The sequence below is a fragment of the Pholis gunnellus genome (genome assembly GCF_910591455.1).
Source record: "Pholis gunnellus genome assembly, chromosome: 21".
Lineage (NCBI taxonomy): Eukaryota > Metazoa > Chordata > Actinopteri > Perciformes > Pholidae > Pholis > Pholis gunnellus.
Window position 1 is genome coordinate 9149694 of NC_136548.1, and position 6160 is coordinate 9155853.

Consider the following 6160-nt stretch of genomic DNA (forward strand, 5'->3'; position numbering starts at 1 on the left):
CGCCAGCAGGACACAGCGGTCAGGAATCGAGCTGTGTCGCTCCGGCGGTGGGCAAGTTCGCACAACACGGACATTATCTGAATTTCGGCCCGTTCCCAACGTCCCCCCCCCCCCCCCCCCCCCCCCCGAGGCCTTAAACCCTGAACCCTCGGGGACTTACTGACGTCACCTGGTAAGTGTAAGTGTGAGAGACTGTGAGGGCTGGAAATGGTGTTTTATACTTTTTACTCCCTGATTTGAACGTCTTCCAGGTTCTTTCCTAACGAGACGAGAGGTCATTTCAAATCATATATTTACTAGTTTTTGTCAAAACAGCTTCAATGACAAAATGAAATAATTTGATGAATACATTTATAGAAATCCTCTGATTTCATGTGTTTTTTATGTTGCATCTTTAACACTTAATGTTTCTGTGTAAATGTAATACGACAGGCTGAACACACATGTGCCGTCCTCTTTGTTTTCCTTCTTTTATATATACACAAGATAATTGTTTCCCACAATATCTTGATATATGATTTAATTACGACACTATTCCACTGAAAGATTAAATTATCATATTGAATTATCACCCAGCCTGAATCTGAGCATGCGTGTAGCCATGACGGTGAAATCAATCTGGACTCCTGACACACTGAAGGGAGACGCCTGCAGACACCTTGATACATCGTTGGACGAGCGAGAGAAACAGCCAGCCGTGGAGAGAAAAGTGAGAGACGCTTTGAGAAAGCGTCTTCCTGTAATTACCGCGGCAGCGGCACTCAGCAGACTTTCCCCAATCCCTCCCCGGGATTAGTCAGACAGGACCATTCACAACAGACACACACACACACAGGATCTAAGCTATACCCCTCGGCAAAATGAGCACCATCGTTTGGGAGCACAGTGGAAGAATCTTAAACATCCTCATGGAATGGTAATCACTTTCTCTCAGACACACACACGCTGAGGAGGAGCACTGCCACCATCTTTATGAGTCATCAGTAAAGGATCCTGCTAAGCAGCCCTAGGATTAGCTCCCCCTCCCTCCGTCCCGGCCTCTACTTCTGTCTGTGAGCAAGCCGTCACCTCTTTGAACTTTCCTTTCTACTTTATTTCTCATCTTTAGTCACGTGTTCCTTTAGCTCTAAGTTCCTTTTCTCTGCGGTTAAATCTCCATCTTAGTCTAGCCTTGATCATAACGATCTGGTATTAGTACTTCCTTCAGGTGTTGCATTATAGTGCATCAAATATGTAAAGTCATTGAGAAAGGTTGGTACCACACAGCAGCTATACCTGTACCTCCTCTGGGAGTAAAATCACCCGTTACACCCGTCAGGTCGATAGTTCTCAAACTTGTCATGTCCTCTTTTGGAAAAATATTCACAGCTGAAAATTAGTATATAAACATGATTATGTACCTTCGAACTGAAGTTTGGGGATTAACACAGTATCTATGAATTACAATAGCACATTTCCTGTAATCCTGTCCTGCGTTTTGTCGATGAGTCATCCATCCTACACTAGCTCCGCATTTCAGCATCTTTCAGTTTAAGATCACAGAGAGTTTTGAAGAATTATCAACATGAGGCCATGCATGTGTGTGTGTGTGCGTGTGTGTGTCTAGTACGTTCTGCAGCTCAAGGGGTGATTCGGAGAGCAACAGCTAAGGTCCACATAATTCATATCCTCTATTGATTTCACACATACACTTTAATGTGTGCATATATACACAGAAGAGGAATCATTTTTAAAGCTAATGGAGCATTAGCCTGACAACAACTGTGTTATACAGAGACAATGTTAAAAGCCATGTTTGCCTTTGAGCACTGAGTCAGAGTTTAAATGATAAACGTTGTAAAAGTGATTTACTTCGCCATAGTAATGCACGTTTCCCATACGTTAATTTGTCATCTCTGCAAGACAAAGTTACGTGACTTTTTTAAAGTTGAATGTAGCATTTTTGGGCAAAACAATGATCTGCTTCAGAAAGACACAGGTGAGATTAATCACCGATCCCCGTGCCAACACGCATCGTTAATGTCATCAGTTACACCTGCTGCACCTCCTGCAATAACGAGCCAAAACGTCCTCTCTGAAAAAGGCCAAAAGTCGAACTTTGAAGACGTCAATGAAAACCACTTTGAATTCTTTAACAAAGAAAACATTGGGAACTTAAAAGTAATTCCTCATGCTATATGTCTCCTCTTCAGCTGATATGGAATAAATCAGTGAAATAAACAAATTCCCAGGAAGCAAAAGCTCTGAACGAAGTCAGCCATGATTGTCATCCTTGAGGAGATGCCCTCAGGAGATAAAGACAGCTTTGTTTGAAATGTGAGAGGTTTAAAAGAAGAACTTGAGGCTGAGGCCTGAGGCTGTTCCGACTCTTGAGCAGTAAACCTTTGGCCCCTCAAGGAACGTATTTTTAGGTCTCTTTATGCTATTTTTTCTGTTTGTCACCAATAGCGAGTTTCTCAAAAGGTTTGCTTGTATTTTGAATTGAGCACTGCTCTTAAAAAAGACTGAAAAAGTAGCACTGTTCTATAAATACATTCACGCACAGACATAGGCAAGCATGCACACACACACACAGTCACACAGTCACACAGTCACACCACAGTGGAATTGTTGATTTATTTCTCTAAATTAATCATCCTCAGAGAAAAAAGAAAAATGGAAATGCTCTGCCTGGAGGACTTGGAACCAAATGACTATTTTCTTCTCTTTCTGTCTGTCTTTCTCTCTCCGTCCATAACCCGCTCATTTCCTCCCCGTCTATCCATCCCTTCCTCCCTCACGCTATAATATCACCCTGCCCCTCCCCGGCTGCATAATGCCAGTCAGATATACTGCAATTTAGAGAGCTTCTAGTCCTGAGGGCTGGACTGAATAAAAGATGAAGCAACCTAAGTATTGGCTGCTGGCTTTGAACTTCTCTTTAACTCCCTTAACCTCCAAAATACCTTAAACAAGCCCTATACTTTAAAAAAAAAAGTCCAATGTTTGGATAATTACAGCCCTGAACATAGTCAAATACAGTATATATGCAGATTACACATGCAGATGATAACCCTGACATGGTTGGGGAGTGTAAATATTTCCACCAAGCATCCTATATTCGCTCCAATCCTTCTGTAGTTCCTGTTCTCTAGTGATTTTCCAGCTAAATCTCCAGTGATTAGAGAGCTAATTCTTCAATCAATTCTTATGAGTGTGTGTGTGTGTGTTTTGTGTTTCTCTACCTGCCAGGCAGCCACAGGATTTCATTCCTTTTACTGTGCAATGAAATAACGTTGCAATGATGATGAAAATCCTGCCAATCACCGAGCAGGTGTAGTAAAGTGCGTGCAACCCTAAACAGGGCTACCGCTTTGTCCATAACTGCACAAAAGGGAATCTCAGGTTGAAATGTCACAACCCTTTTATTGTAATATGCCCCAACACATATATATATATATATATATATATATATATATATATATATTACAACTCCTTATGGAAAATTCCATTAATTTCTGAGAGAAACAGGACCGCAAGAGGGAAAACGTCCCCTCCCCAAAATGCACTGCTTACTTCTCTCCCTTTACCCTCAGACAGCCACGCTGTGTTTGTTGTTCTCTCACCCTCTCGCCCTGTTCTGATGGGAGCCGACCACTGTTTCTGTTGTTGCTCATGTCTGATGTCCAGCCGACCGCCCTCCATGATTCATTATGCGGCAGTTCAGTTGGATTTGAGTGGCGCTGTGTGTCACTCGTCATTGACGTCTGTAAGGCCATTAAGCTGCCGCTGCTGCTGTATTCGTGCGTGTGTGTGAGTGTGTGTGTGTGTGTGTGTGTGTGCATAAGTGTTTCCGACGTGAGTGCTCCTCCAGGGGTTGACGCGACACCTCGACGCAATCAAAATCTCTTTTTTTGGATGAGTGTCTCGTTAAGAACGCTCTGATTCATCCGAAAGCCAGCTGCACACGCTACAAATAAACAACAATAAGAAAGAGATGACAGGAAAACATAATGACAAACAAAAAGGATCACAAAGGCTGTGTTAGTCCGTAGGCACATGTGAGTGTTTGTACAAGGGTTTTTTTTTTTTTGAAGGTGTTGCTGAGATCGTGTCTATCTGCAGACACAGACATGAGACCTTCCAGCTACGCCTCGGAGAATCAGACGCACAACAAGGGCACAAAAGACACACAGCCCCGTTCCCTGTAATGCACCAATAATCTGTCTTCTCAACTGGAACGCGTTGAACGCATAGTGATGAGCGGAAGAGGACTGAGCCCGACAGATTACACGAACAGGTCGGCTACAGCGGAAAAACAACTGGTCTGACGTCAGAGACGCGAGGCCGGACGAATCCTCAACCTGTGGCCCGACAAGGAAGCTTCAAGTGTTCCCTCAGACCGGCTGCTTTGTGGAGGACGTGTTCAGTTTTCTGTTTGTAGTGAAAGTAAGTAACTAGAGAGAAGGCATTGTTACAAAGCTAAATTGTTTGATTGTTACTAAAAAGGGGATTTGGGTAAATGCTGCAGTGTGTAAGTCACGAAGGAGGCATTGATAGCTGCAGCGCCCCATGAATCATCTTTATAAAAAATAAAAAAAACGATCACAATAAAGTGCTGCTGCGATGAAAAGGCCAGATGTATTAACATCAACTTGTCTGTGCGCCCCGAAGCATTCTGTCAGTCTGACAGCTCAGCCCCAAATGACCAATTAGCCCCCCCCCCCCCCCCCCCCTCTGGTTGCCTGCTCACTGCGACAGATAGTGTTTACTCAGCAAGTCAGAGTGAACATCTCAACCCGTACACTTCCTGTCTGTTAACTTGCACAGCGTGAGTAAAAGCAACACGGATACACAAGCATGCGAGAGCCTTTAGTTGTTTGTGACGAGCGCACATCTTACTCACACACCAGCAGTCTAAGTGACTCTTTTTTTCTGTATACGTTCTCTATGTTACTTGACATCCTTTTCGTCCTGATCAAAACACTTAGTGACCTCGGTACGTCACACTTATCCCCAAATAGACTGTGGTTATTACCTCTATACCGAATAGCTTCGACCTCAATTTCCCCCCTCCGATTCCTTCATAGGCCGTGTGAATGAATCTAGAGCCGGAGCCCCTCATCACATCTCTGCCAGCTTAGCCTCAGTGTAAGTAATTCAATCCCTAGAAAAGGGGGACAGGGTAAATTTGTTCTGGCCAGCTGTTCCAGACAAGCGACTGTGATGTGAGCAGAGACATTAATGAGCCATTAAAGCGTCCCAAACACCGCAGCACGACAGCCATCTCCTTTTATTTGTTGCCCGAGGCGGACCGCATCTAAACGTTGGACTGAGCGCTGAGGACGGGACAGTTTATAAGACGCATCGGGTGGAAAGGTCGACTGCTGCTTACAGCACGCGGTGAAGGACGAGCCCGACCAACGATCACACAGCGGCTCCATCGGTCACAGGAAGTCCAGCACTGCTGCCCTGACAGCATGATGATGACGTTGATGACGCTTTCATTGTCTCCGGGGGGGAACATGAATCATCTACTATGGGCTATCGGTTTGCACACATTTCAGGATCCAACTCCAAAGAAACACAATACACACAACCGCTTAAAACCACGAAACTTGAGAAAACGTTCAAGTCCTCCTTAGGTCATTCAAATTCCAATTTTTCTATTTCCTCTGACTGTAACGTGACTAAACGCTATGATGTAATAAAAGTGACATTGTGATGCAGACGTAGATGAGGTGCCCACCTCTACAAAGCTGTCACCACACACCTGGGTTTAACTTGTCAACACATGACAGGTGGCGTCATGGGACATTAGACAGGACGATCTAATATTGAGCCCCACTGCATGTATACAGGTTTCATTTTCTGTGTGTTTGACGATTTCAACAAACATCCACGTCAGCAAACGAGCCTCTTAGGAGTTCAACACTGCACGGAGACAGAGCAAACGTGAGAAGATGATATGAGGCATTCAAACGAAGCGGCAGTATCGCCCACTCTCCAAGCACATTCAACTCAAGTTGAATTATCAACTCAAAACGAGTGACAAACATCCAATAATATAATATCATTGACTAATGCTAGAAACTAATGGTGGTGTCTCCCTCTAGTGGCCGAATGCCCGCCACTCTGAACCCAATTTACCCGTCCTCATCATTATGATTGGCCTTTTCTT